The sequence below is a fragment of the Tympanuchus pallidicinctus genome, unplaced genomic scaffold (genome assembly GCF_026119805.1).
Source record: "Tympanuchus pallidicinctus isolate F22 unplaced genomic scaffold, pur_lepc_1.0 scaffold35, whole genome shotgun sequence".
NCBI classification, from domain to species: Eukaryota; Metazoa; Chordata; class Aves; order Galliformes; family Phasianidae; genus Tympanuchus; species Tympanuchus pallidicinctus.
Genome location: NW_026294753.1, coordinates 410472 through 424884, shown reverse-complemented (window position 1 = coordinate 424884; position 14413 = coordinate 410472).

Genomic DNA, 14413 nt, shown 5'->3' with positions numbered 1-14413 from the left:
AAAACGGGGCTGGTGGCAGGTACCCAAGGCTCTGCCTTGCTGCTGCCTCTGTGCCAGAGAGCAGCAGATGGGAGAGGAGCTGAGAGCAGCTTTGGGAAGGCAGAGCTGGTTTGGCCCAGCTGCGATGGGTTGAGATGTTCAGGCTGGAGCTGGTCCCAGAAAGCAGCCTTGGTGGGACAGCTGGATGCAGGGGTAAGGATGAGCTCTTCCCAGAACTTTTTGCACTCAGATACAAAGAGATGCAGAAGTGGAGATCAGAGGGTCATCCCTGTGAGGACACTTGAATCTGACCTAAAAGTGAGGGATGTAGTTAAGCCAAGTGTTAAACAAAGTGTCTTGACTGTGTGTTTTAGGATGACAGTTCACAGTGCTGGATGGTTACAAAAAAAATATGCTGGCCAGGCCAAGAGCTGATTTTGAAGGACTGCTGTAAATCAGTCAAGGCTAAAACAAAAATCCCTTGGCTTCACAAGCAGCATCTGCATCATTTTCCTTCCTCCCAGAACTCTCAGCCCTTTTCATGATTGACTGGGGAATTGGGTTCCCTTCCCTCGACCCGACCAATCTCAGTGCCTCAGGAAATCCTATCTGGACACCTGCTACACACTGGGACCTACTGAGAACCTTTAAACTTCAAACACACATAAAAGCCTTGGGCAGAGAGCACTGGATGAGTCCATTCATCTCAGCTGGAGCAGGATGGAGCTCCCAGCATGTGGTTATCCCACGCTTGGTGGGACTGACCTGGTGGTTCTCTTTGGAGTCAGCGCCATATGCCTTTGAGCTGAACATGGGAATGGCTTTGGTGGACTTTGTGACTTTTTCACGGCTCAGTAAATGTCACTGTGAACTGATCACATCCAACCACGCGTGATGTATCAGCAACAAAAAAGGTCAGCTCCAACTGTAAATATTTCAAGCCTTGTAAAATATTCATTGGGAACCATGAATGCAGAAGAGGTGGGATGGGCCAGAGATCCTCCAGCCTGCTCCGTGCCCCTGAATCTGGATGCACAGCTGCTGCTGGATCTCTTTGAGTCAGTAGATGGAGCAGAATGAAGCCAGACTATTTAGCTCTTTTCCTCCTAAAACAGAAGGAACGACCTTCAGTGTCTGGGGCATGTAAGGACCAACAGCCTGGAGTTCGGTTGAGCTGTACTCAGATGACTCGAGAGAAGAAGAGGTTGGAGAAGGAACAGGGAGATGTCAGGATGGGGAATGGAGTTGCAGAGCTGCCATTACCTCCCCCACAAAGCACCACAGCCTCCCCATGAAACCTAACCTCAGGTGGATAAAGGCAGTGAGACAGATTTCACCCCAAATAATAGACTGTTCTGCTCCTCCCCACCTCCTCTTCCAGCAATTTATGGAGGTGTTCGTCACAAACGAAACTTCCCCACTTTCTTTCTGAGCTGCCTTTCTTGTCAGCTGTAATCTCTTTGGATGTCTTTGTGTTTTCCCTGTCCTCCTTCAGTGTTTGCAGTATGTTCTAATTCATGACAGCCAGCAGTGTTTGTTATTGGTAGAGCAACACTGAGACCAAGATCAGGCCCAGCTGTGCTCTGCATTTGACAGTTGCAAGGAAAAAGACGGCTTCTCCCCCAGAAAGCTCAACACTTGAAGACTGCAATGAGAAACAACAGATGGAGACAGAATCATGGACTATATGGGACAGCAGGGGACAGCAGTGGAGTTTTGTCTTTCTTATAATAGGTACTCTTCTTATTTAACTACATATTTCCTGCTCCTTGGCAAAACCCTCATCAAATATCAATAGATGCCATCACATCTGCTTTTGCTGGACCAGTGCTTCAATAAATAATCCCCATTTTTCCTAGCGCTGTTGCAAAGTCCTAGCTTTCACAAGGAGAACACGGTGCTTTTAACAAATGCCCACCCCACAGTGCTTCCTTTTGAGAAAGGTCTGTATAGCAAAGCAGTTTTGCTGGAGACTGGCGCTGCATACAAATAGTGCTGTCTGTTGGCTCGTGCACCCAGGGTCTATTGTATTTCTTGCTTGTAGCCTGAATGCATCTCTTGTGCCCTCCCAAAGGATTTCTGAAGACATTTTGTATTTTATAAAAATTAGCTATTAGCTCAGTCTCCTTTGCTCTGCTCCTTGCATTACCAGACTGCTTTTAAGAGCTTTTTGGAGAGTGAGAATGGATTTCTTCCTCTGCCCAAATATCTGCAATTCATACCAGAGGAGGTGAGGGGAGTCTTAGACCCATCACGGAGAAAAATGATTTAAGAAATGTCCAAACACTGTACAAGAAGGAAAGATGTCAGCTGGCCAGAAGAGCTGCAAACCTGTGCCAGGAATATCAGTGGATCAGGAAGCCTGGTAGAAAGCAGCCACATTTCCCTGGTTCCACGCCAGCTGCATAGGCTGAGGGCTGATTTGTACAACCACAAGTCCTGGAGGCTGCAGAGAGCAGCTGGAGGGATCAGAGCACAGCCCTGGTGTTCTGGGGTCTTCCCAAGGAGATGTCACCACCCTGACCAGCAGACTCGGGTATCCCAGCTTCTCTGTTTGCTTTCCAAGTCCTCCAGACCAATTAGGCTCAGTTTGTATTGTTGTTTTTCCCCCGTCCCCAGCTGTCAGCTTCACTGGTGCTCCTGACACCAGAAATGTGACAGCCGCGCTGGGAGCATCCTGCTCCACACATCGCTGCTTGTGCTGCATCCCCCGCAGACAAGCACACACCATCCCCGAGACCCACAAAATGCCACTGGCTGCAAGGAACCTGTCCAACTGGAAGATGACAAGCAGTGGGAGCTGACCTGCCACCGAGCTGGGGCCTTGTATGCAACTGGTTATGAGGATAGGGGAGCACCAAATCCCTTATCTGGGGCAGAAGGGCACCAGATTCACCCCACCAGCTCCCTATATAGGCACTAACAATTTCTGTACGGGTATTAAATGTGATAAAGCCTCTACTCATAGCTAGGACGTATCAGAGGGAATGGAGCCGTTGATTGAAGGGGATATTTTTACAGCCAATTCTCCAAGCAGTTTAATGGTCATGAGCGGTCAAGACCTCTGTTTTATATCTCACCACTAAGAAGGATCCCAGAGCAGTGGGAGCTTCCCCTAATCCCATAGGCTGGGGCTGAGATTTCGAGGGAAGAGCACCACCTGCTGACATCCCTTCCTTGCAGCTCGCTGGCTTTCGGTGGTGGCCACGCACAGACTCAGGGCTTTCGCAAAACGGGGCTGCTGAGCAGGTTGGGGAAGCTCATAGGCAACTTTGTTTCCTTGCTGTTTTAATTGAAATTCAGGCTCCCATGTGCATGCGCTCCTGGGCATGAGATCCTCCTTTAGCATCACCTTCCAGTTGGGACCTGCAGCAGCTGCTCTTCATGTCCATCTGAGCAGGCCAGTGTGGTCCAAGCCTCACAGTCAGATCATTAACAACAAGTGATGGGGATCCTGAGATGAAAACAAGCAACCCTCTTCCCCAACCTTTTAATGGAAAACTGTTAAAAACACCATCAGAAAGTGGTGATTCTTGGTTGCCACCAGCCAAGAATTGGATGTGAACCCAGTCCTGCACATCACCATCTGATTTTTCTTTGTCACAGTGTAAAGAATGGACTCTCTGGCTTCTGACTTCTTCAGAAAGGTTTTTTTTTTCTCGGTGCTGCATGCCTACTGCACATCAAGGACTGAGGTATTTTAAATATGTATAAGCTGATGGGAAGCCATCATGAAAGAAGGAGTATGGCTGATGAGCTTGTGTGAGGCTTTTCTATTGCTGGATTAATTGATGTAGGAGATGAGGCAGACACACATAGTCTGCCTTTCAGAGCACTTTCATACAAAACACACAGATTCATTTCTGACTCCTCTGCTTTGCCTGGTCTGTTCTCTGGCTGTGCTGGACCCATGTCTGCTTTTCCTCTTATCACACATTTGGGTACTTCTGTTGTTCTTGCTCATGGTGTATCCTAAGTTTTCTTCTTTATTTGACCCTCCACCCCTTTGATCATTTCTGAGGTCTGAGGACAGCTTTGCAAAACTAACTACGTGTGTCCTGATCAAGTCCTGGTGCTCAGCATCCCCACAGCATCCTTCTGCTTTGGGATGAGGTCCTGGAGCTTCAGGGAACCTCCTTGTTCTTCCATCCTTTGGGAGAGGCTGGGTGGATCAGGAAGAATTCTTCCTCCATATAGCACATGCAATCCACTTTTGCCCCGTTCAACAGAAACCCTATGAGTGATGGAAAGCCCAAGTGATGGAAAGGCACGGCTCTGGTTTGAGAAAATCTATAAGATGGAGGGTCCTACAATTAGGTACACCCCAGGCAGAGGAGCAAGAGCCAAACTGGAGCTGCAGCATCCCCAGGTAAATGTAAAGGCAGGCACACATGCAGAAGGAGCTGCTCTGGCTGCCAGCAGGCACTGGGACAGACTGGGATGCACTGGGAAGGATTGGTGCGTAGTGCAGCCTGAGGGCTGGAGCTGGCTGCGATGCTCCCCTCGTAGTGAGCAGCACAGGTTGAGCCACCAACAGACTCCTGCACCTCCCTCCTCCCAGGGCTCCAGCACTCAGGAAAAGATCCCACTGTTTTCTTTTCACATCCAGCCTGACCTTTCCAGCTAAGACTTTCATTTCGTGTTTAAGGAGTTTAAAAGATACACTTAAAATCTGCACGGACTCCATTCCTTTTTAATTTGCCTGGTGTTTTCCCTCGGTTTGACCTAAATTCGCTCCCCCTCATCACCCCTTGCCCCAGATTTTTTGGGCCTGGCAAGAAGCCAGAGAAGGGAAAGGAAAAAAAGAAAAAGAAAAAAAAAAAAGAAAGAAAGAAAAAAAAAAAAGAGAGAAGAAAGATACTCACAAAGCCCCATTTGTTACATTTTCTCTGAGTAGATTGATCCAGCTCTCCTGCTCAGCTTTGCTTTGTGTCCAGACAATGAAGGTGCACTTTTCCCTGCTGGCATAATTGGCTGCAATTAAGCTGTGGACGAGAAGTTTGGTTAACGATCCCCAGGAGACACAATTTGGGGATTAAGGGAGATCTGGTTTCCTGAGAGTTGGCCATCATCTTTCTCTGTGTCTGCTGCTGGATGGAGCAGACTTCTCCCCCTCCCTGAGTCCTGCTCTGCTGAGGTTCTTGAAGGGTCTGGCAGGTCACCAGCAAGTGGGGTCAGCCCCAGATTTTGGCCAGCTGAGCAGCAGAGCCATTAGCATCACGGATGGGGCTGCTGCAGAGGGGACTGTAAGTGGGGTAAACACTTACACAGTCTCACAAAACAAACATAATTCCCTACTAGTGTGTAGGTGACCCCTATTGATGTCTTCACATGGGACCACACGCTTGCATTGCCCCCAGCAAGGATCCTCAGCAGGAAAAAAACATTTTCTCCTGTAGCCTGTATTCCTTATTTCTCACAATTTACATTACACTGGGTTTGACCCACACAACCCACCTGCAAAGCTTTGAGCCACAGAGTGCTTCCAGCATACACTGAGGCACGTTGAGGAAGGATCCACAGCCTCTTGTACATTTGTGATCTAAATCCACTTAATTAAAGGTTCACTCATGGCTTGGGTGCACACAACCCTGCTGGGATATGAGCTTCCTCCGTGTCAAAGGGCTCAGTGTTTTTCCAGGATTTGAGGGGAGAGGGATCGTGATGAGCAAACGGGAACCTGGAGGGGTCCATGCTTGGTTTTCCTCTTTTCTCTAACCTTGTTCCCAGTGGATATTGCAGAGCCTGACCTTCAGCTGCTTTGAACCCGAATTTGCATTGCTTCTCAGCCACAGGCAGGTCTGACCTCAGTAAATCCCAAATGCCCAATGTAGCAAACACGAAGCAAGCAGAACGTGTGAGAACAGTGCTGGGATGGGGGGCTGCACCTGGGACAGCTTTAGAGACCCCAGGAGGTGCACAAATCCCACTCTCTGCAGCTGGGATCCAACCACCCTCTCCCCATACTCAATGTTCCCTCTGAAGCACCCCGGCAAACCGCTCCAAGCTCCTCCTGGCCGGTGGGATCCCAGCTCTGCTAATCACATCCAGGCTCCCTCACAGCCCCCCCTCGGTCCTGCAGCTCTGCTCGGCAGATGCAACCCATTACAAAGTGGAAAAGGGTGCGGGGGGAACAGCCCCCACCCCAACACATTAAATCTCTTGGGCAGGTAATAACCAGAAGGTCAGTGGAGGAACGGGCTGTAAAACCCAGCGTTGGGATCATTTGGGAACCTCGGAAGCTTCTCCGGGTGTAAACAGCCAGAGACAAACAACCTCCTCTGCCCAGAACCCACTCCTGGGAATTCTTCTTTTTTAGGGCATGTTTCCATTTCCATCCCTTGACCTTTCTCTGGTGCTCGCAGCAGTGCCTCGGCCCTGGGCAAGGCTCCCAGCACTGCTGCAGTTAAAGCGTCCAATAGCAGGAGAAAGAAATTCCCTCTGCAGGGGTGAGGGAGGCTGGGCTGCAGCGCCCGGCTTTGTGTAAATCAGGGCGGTTTGATGGGGCCGTTCGGTGGGGGCACGTCGGGTTTTGGCTAAATAAACATTTCCGTCTCTATGGAGAGCGTCACGCTGCGCCCATAAAACGTCTGGATGAAGCTCTGCTCTGTCGGAAGGCTGGGGAGGGGGGCTCGAGTGGCTCTGTTCTCATAAATCCTAGTTGTGCTTTTTTCGCTCTTGGCTTTTTTTTCTCTTCTTTTTTCCCCTCTGAATTGCTCTCCAGGAAAGAGAGATTGGAGAGGCAGCGCCTTTGCCTCGCTGTGCTCAGTCTCATAGACTCATAGAATCATTAAGGATGGAAAAGACCTTTAACATCACCCAGTCCATCCCCATCCATCCCCACCTGCCCCCTGGCCTCGTCCCTCAGTGCCACCTCACATTTCTTTAACCCCTTCAGGGATGATGACTCTACACCTCCCTGGGCAGCTGTGCCACTGCATCGCTACTCTTTCTGAGAAGAAATTGTTCCTAACACCAAACTGAACCCCCCTGACACTACGTAAGGCCCCTCATCTTATCAAGACATAGTTGTCTTCTCCATCTTTCTCACCGCTCCTTGTCTCTTTCCATCTCACTGGTACCAAGGCACACCAAGAGGATGCCCAGTGAAGCTGGCTGGGTTGTACTGAGGATGATAAGACATAAGAGAGATTTTTCAGCTGCAGTTCGTGGCATAGTGCTGTTGCAATGGTTTTGTTCTGAGTTAAGTGCTCTAAAGCTGCTGTTAACAAATTGGTAAACCACGACTTGGTTTTGGTTCTGTTGCTTCTAAAATGAATTCTGGGATGATTTGTGACTAGAAAATACAGCATTGTGTCAGCTGGTACTGTGAGAGGATGGCATCTTCAGGAGGAAGGGAAAGGCATCAGCAATTCTGGTGCCCCCCCTGTGCTATTCTGGTTCTCCCCATCAGCTACTAACAAGTTTCATAAGGAAGGGAAAGGGAAGCTTTCTTTGCAACACATTTGTGCTGGCAAAAGGAAAAAAGGAACTTTGCAGCATTTTGTGCATGAGACATGCTCAGCTGGTGCTGCAAGAGACAAATAAATCACACTTATACGCCCAGTGCCACAGCAGTGAGGGAGCTAATACAATATTGCTGTGTCTGCCAGCACGCACGAATGTCTCTGAGATGCAAAAAGAGAGAAGCATATCAAGTCCAATTTGCATACCATTATAGTTTATTAAAAATACAGTTGCCTGAGATGGGTGTCCTGGACAAGGTAATTGATGTGTATTTATGGTCTTCTTGAGAGCAAGTGACAGGTAGCAGTGCAGTGTGGTCTTGCATGGAGAAAAGAGTTTCCCTTGCGAGTATGCAGACGGCTGCCAGTGTGGAGGGCACTGCAGCCCTGTTTAATGGGTAGAGTGAGGCACGGGGAGGTTGCTTGGTTCATGCCAAAGAGGAGCAGAGCACTGGGTGTAGCACTTCCCCAGGACCACTCAGGGCATCACAGGACCCCGTGCTGGGTGAGCAGATGGCTCTGGCACAGTGTGAGCCATAAAGATCAGCTGCACCATCACCGTTCCTTTCATTTCCCCATAACCTCTACAGAGGCATAGTGGGGTGGATGGAGGTGAACAGCAAGGTCAGCAACCATTCACAGCCCACAGCAGGGACACCATCACTTTTCCATCATCCTTTCCATCATTCTTGGGGAGGAGGCAGAGGCTGGGCTCCTCCTGCAGAGGGAGATGCTCCAGGAGCAGAACATGGAGTGGAACTCTCCCTCGGGTGCTGTGCACCTCTGCAACCCACTCTCTGCAAAATGCTTCCCCTAGGTCAAGACTGCTCAGGTACTGCAGTTCAGCAGCTTCTTGAGCAGAAATACCATTGCCCAGGTGCCCTAGGAACTCTCCCATGCTGCCTTTTTCCTCCTGGCTGCGTCCCTCGCTCTAGACCAGAGCAGCTGCTTTGCCTGACAAAAGAGAGTTTTTGAGAGGAAAAGAGACCCTGCTTGGGCTTTCACGTGCTGATGGATGTAAAGAGGTCACATCTGCAGTGGCCTCGGAGTGCTGCAAGAGCCAGGATCTGATTCTCACCATTCCCAGACAAACTGTCCTCAATAACTCTGCTCTCCTTTGCCAGTACCAGCAGCTTCCTCCCTGCTTCCTGCAGTGACACGAGGGCTAGATTGCATCCAGATGGAAGTGCTGTTCCAACCAGGGACGGAAGGGGCTTGGGCAAAAAAACAAGAGCCAATGACACCGAAAGTGACTGTCACGCCAAGCTGGTGGCAAAAGCAGTCCCGACATGGAGTTAATGACTCCTCTGGGGAGAGGCGAGGCTGGAACAAAAGCAGGGCTGGAGCTGAAAGGCAGCTCTGTGTGAGGCTGCTGGCAGAGGACAGAGCAAGGGGATGTGTGCTGAATGGAGCACGCCCCGGCATACTGATCAGAGGAGAGATTTCCATAGGATTGTCAAGGAAAATATCCCCAAAGCCTTCTGTCTGCCCTGCACCCAGGGCTGGGTGGCACTGTGTTGGAGGCAGAATGCAGATCCCTGCTCCGTAAAGGGTCTCCATTCTGCCCGGCTGGGTCCCTGGGCAGGGGACAAACTCTGGATGTGCAAGGAAACATGAAGGTGCTGAGCTTGCACATGGAGGCCGAAGATCAGACCCCACTGTGTGGTGATGCCCAGGTAATGGGGCTGCAGTGTGTGCACTTGAGGTGGGCACAAGCAAAGGAGTCTCTGTGGCTGTTGTCCACCTTGGGGTCACTGAGGTTCTCCAAGTGCTGCCGTGCTGCTGGCAAGGACATGGGTACCAGTGTGAGTAGAGTGAGACTGTAGTGCCAATGGACACAAAATAGAGAATCCTGTCTGCTGTCCATGGCTGCATCCAAACTGGTGACCAGGAACAAGCAGAGAAACAGGACCAATGGGCAAACAGTGCTGCAACAATGAGAATGTCAGCTTAGCTGATGCTCCCACCAAATCCAACAGCAGAGCCTTGGGCTGAACATAGGAATGTTTAGGGAGATCACCCAGCAGCCCTGAAACAGTGGGCACTGATGGGCTGCTCACTGCTGGTCACCCAGCCTCAGCTTCTCTTCCAGCCATCAGCACACCGTGAGCTTGATAACCCTGTGCTGATAGATGTCATTAAGGATGAATTATGTGTGAGATTGATATAAAGTCATATACAAAGAACAACATTCTCAATTTTCAGCCCAAATATTTAGCTTCTGACGAACTGAGGAGAGAACCCTTGAAGCTTTTCTGTTGCTCTTATTAAGAGGGAGACACTTCACTGATCCAGTGATGTTATTCATGACATGCAGCTCCTTGGAAAAAGGGAAAAATAGAAGAATTGGAAAGAAAATCTTACAGAAATACATGTGTAGATATTTACTGAGTGCTCTGCCTTCAGTCACTGTGCACTGCTGGGCTTTTCCTGCTCTAGCCTTTAGAGAGAACTGCTGTGCTCTGGGGCGCTGCCTCATGTTCAGGCATCTCATGCTCATCTCCTCCTCCATCACCCCCCATTCTCTCATAACAGCTCCAGCCCAGCCCTTGCTCCAAGGTAGGATCTGCAATCACTGCTGCACACTAAGAAAGAGGTATTAAGAATAATAGCAGCTGCTGCTATAATTGCAATAACAGCGCTGCATAATAAGAAATTCATGCTTTCTATAAAGCATGTGCATAAGTCTTCATCTGCTTGTGTGGCATCTTACAAAGCAAAGGTATAATCTTATAATTCTTGCTTGCAGCTGTTCCATGCATCTCCTGGTTAAGGAGAGCACAACCCCATCGGGTGGCCATGGCTAATGGACTGTGTTGTCTCCCTTTAGCCTTTAGTTTTGAGATAATTAGCTGATTTTGAATTATTTATGCTGTGATTTTTCAAATGAATAATGTAATAAATGCATCTCAATTATTTACCCTGTTACAAAGCTGACTTGATAGCTGGGCAAATATTTCCATGAATCATTGATTTTATGAATTTTGCAATATTGAAAAATAAATAAATAAATAAACGATCCCATTTCTGAGGCTTTAAATCATTCTTTCATCTCTTTAGCCTCATATTCCGCTTTTGGGAATCCTCCTTGGACTTCCATCTTCTAAGAAATTCTGTAATACATTTGGAAAACTGCAATTATTTTTAGCATGTAAGTCGCACCGTGGAGCCCGATAGCGCATTGAAGCCGAATGAATGCGAGCTCAGGTCACGAATGTGCAGAAGAAAGGAGACTTTATCTCAGCAGGGCACTTTGGGAGATCATATTCCTCTTGGTGGGATGCTGTGAAGTGTGGCGTTGTTTGCTTAGAGCACATCAAGTGCTTCCCCCTGCAGACTTCTGGTTGGGGATAGAAAATTTAAGGCAAAATGTGTTGCTGATAGCACTGAATTGCCACGAGTACAGCAGGCAGAGAGAGACACGAATATCTCGGTCTGACCTACACCAAACTGCTCACAAAAGCCTCCAGCGAGCTGCAGTGAGGGCGTGGAATTACGGAACTGGAGAGTGAGCAAAGCAAGGGTGGCCCTTGGGCTGGCGGGCGGTGAGTGGCGGAGGTGGCTGTGCAGGGAGGGGATAATTAATGCTAATGAGGTGCCTTGTAGATCTCAGCTCCAGGGCAGAGATCCTCTCTCCCTCCATCCTTGATATCCTACTTTATAAGGGTTAGAGCTCTCCTTTTGGTCTCTCTCTGAATACGGGAAGAGCGGATTTTTCTTTCTCAGTTTTCAGACATTCAAAGAGTTTGAAGCAAGGAGAGTGGAGTCAGAATGAGAACAATGGAGGAGCACTGAGCTGCTCAGGTTAATCCCATATATTACGGTATCAATCTGGGAACCGTGCTGACTGCAGGCTCAATGCTGGGCTGTACAGATATGTTTAATGGTGGTCAGTGGATCCAATAAAGCTGCATGTTTTGCCTGGCTTGGCTGATGGAAGATGCCCAATGGGCTATGGAGGTTCTTGAAGCATGAACACGATGGTTTAAGGTGTTCCACGTCACAGTCCTGCTGATGGGGCTGGTATCTTCTGTGACAGTTGTTGGAGCAGGGGCAGGGGCCTCAGCTTACACGTGGGTACCTCTTTGCTCTGAAGCCAGGTGGGATGCTCACAATCATAGAACATGATGAATTCTGCACCTAGAAAGTGTTCTGGGGGTGTAGCTCCTGTCCTGTACCCGTTCTCTGTTTCATGCCCAGCAAAACGCAGTTCTGGATCGATAGCCATTGCAGGATGTCTGCTCCTGGTGTAGACTTATCCTGCCTGCAGTAATTTTAATCATTGGTCCATCTGTAAATGAAAAATAAATCTGGGGCAAAACACAATATCACCACTGCTTTGTGGATAACTCATGCAGAGAAAACTGGGTTTGTCAAATGTACTAATTGCAATGCATAATTCAACATGGCTGTGTACCTTCCCTAAGGAGCCAGATTCCTTCCCTGGTGCAATACAGCTGGAAAGATCTTCTTGGCCAATAGAGTCCCCCGTAAAACTGCAGAAGGCAGAAGGAGGTTCTGTAACCCCCCTGTGCCCCACCACCAAGCTTGGTGGCAGGGCTTCCTCGCTTTTCTCATCTTTGCAATTTAGCAGATAACAAAATAAAAGCACCAACACATACAAACAAAATCAAAGGCGCCACGGAGCAGAGTCTGCTGTGCTCATTTATTTTGACAAGTCTAGTTGAAGCTTAATTATTTATAGTACTTCACAGGGTACCACAAGATGATCTGTCATGCGTTTTGTAAAAGTAATGGAGCCTTAATAACAGCACTCGGATGTTAAATCTACAGAGAAGAGGTGCTGAGGGAAGGTTGTTTTTTGTGTGTCGGTGACAAGGTGAGGTTTAGGAAAATAGTGCATCCAGACAGCTAAAAGCAGAGAGAGGAGATTCCCCCAGCACTCACTGACTCTGGGATGGAAAGTATGCAGACAACTCAATGTAAGTACGAGTTGGGCTACCAAGATCACCAACTGCAATCATCAGCTCAGCCCACTGAGTAACTCTCAGACCCCCCCAAGCCGTATCTCCACAGGTCTGGAGCACCTCCAGGGATGGTGACTCCACCTCGTGCCCAGGCAGCCTGTGCCAATGAGTCACAACCCTTTTCGGGAAGAAATTGTTCCTAATATCCAATCTGAACCTCCTATGATGCAATGTGAGGCCGTTACCGTTTGTTACTCTTCCGGACTGTTTGGCACCAGTGGACATCAGATGCTCCAAGGTCCAGAACATCAAGACGCATGGAGGACCCAGGAGCAGAAAAGCTCTCCATCACCCTCCCCACAAACACACCCAGAAACACTGAGCTTGTCCAAGCAAAAGTGGTGTGGCGATGATGTAGGGTCATGTTCTCCTTGGACACCACCTCCTTCCTACTCCTGGACACCATGTTGGCTTGGAGGAACCATTGCTCCAACAATACAGATTTCTTTTCTTTTTTTTTGGTTTCTAATTTTATTGCATGGGGAGGTTTCATGTCTTTTGTTGGTTTTTTTTTTTTTTTTTCAGTCAAAAAGAGGGAAGTGTGGGATTCTCCAATAGGAGCATGAGTTACAGAGTCCTGAGGTTGGCCCAGCCAGAGTCAGGGAGTCTTTAAGATGGCTTTAAGATGGCAACATGACCTCCCCTTCTTTAAGTGCAACCCCCTGGGGCTTGGAGAAGATCTCTCTTTCCACTGGCAGCTGAAAAAAGCAGTTTGTGAGAGCAGAGGCGATCAAAAGCATCTAATCTACAAAGACAAGGACATGACAATCTGTGACACTTTCTCAGTCAAAACAAGTCTGGTCTCCGGAGCTGCAAGGAAATTCCCCTGATACTTCAGGACATTGGTTCAGTCTTCAAGGGAGCTTGTCGAGAGGCTTGCCAGGGTGCTGAGGCATGCTAAAATGCTGTGTGTGTGTGCCTGCAAAGTTTTACAGTCTTTTAGGTAGAGTTGGGGCACACTCCAACACACAATGAGCTTTAACTATGGGCAAGCAGGGCTGCTCTGCAATGCGTTTGGCAATAAAAATTATATATGTATGGGGTATGTTAGTGGATTTATACAAGGTATTATGCTACATGAAACAAATCTATGGAGCAAGATGACTTTTCCATATGGAAAGAATTGCAAATGTCTGCTTTATTTTTAGGGTGGTAAAATTGATTCTGCTATTTTAGCGCCCAGATCTCTCCTTTTCTCAAGAAAGCTGCAAGATGTTAATGGTTTGGAGACCTTTACCCTTTGTGAAATTTGGCTGAAATTGCCCAGTAATTGCCAAGATTAAAGGACGTGGGCTGTGACAGCACACACCTTGGCTTGTAGTGCTGAATATGTGACACTCTGGGCCCTCTGGAAAATGTTGGACATCTCTTCAATATGTAGATGAATTAGCAGCAATATAACTTTGACCTTGTAATGCTCCTCTTAAATTAATCAAGGCCACCCCCTTCACCTGAGGGAATGGGTTGGTGTTTTTCTGCTCCATTCAACAAGAGAATGGCAAGACTCTGAGTAGCATGGAACAAGTGACGTGGTCAGTGGGCATGGCAGTGGTGGACTGACACTTGGACTAGATGGCACTAGCGGTCTTTCCCAGCCTTGACGACTATGATTTTCTGACTCGGGCCAACAGTCAGTACACAGCAAAGCAGCCATGCTCAGAACAGGAGAAAGGAAAAGGTCTAGGAGCAGATTCCAGCCTCCAACGAGTGTGGATACTTCTTGCTCACACACTGGCAGCATAACTAAAGAGGACTGACGCATGATGGGTTCATAATGAGATCCCTGTGGCTAAACAAACCCTACTTCTCTGCATCAAGAGTTCTCCAGGTGAACAAATCCATCCCCATTGACATCCAAAATGGTAATTTTCATCACTTCCTCAACTTGGGAACCAGTCTTTTAAGGAGTTGTTTGGATACAGTGTGAATTTATTTAAAATTCCAGACTAAAGAAGGCACAAAATACCTGCCTAGCACTGC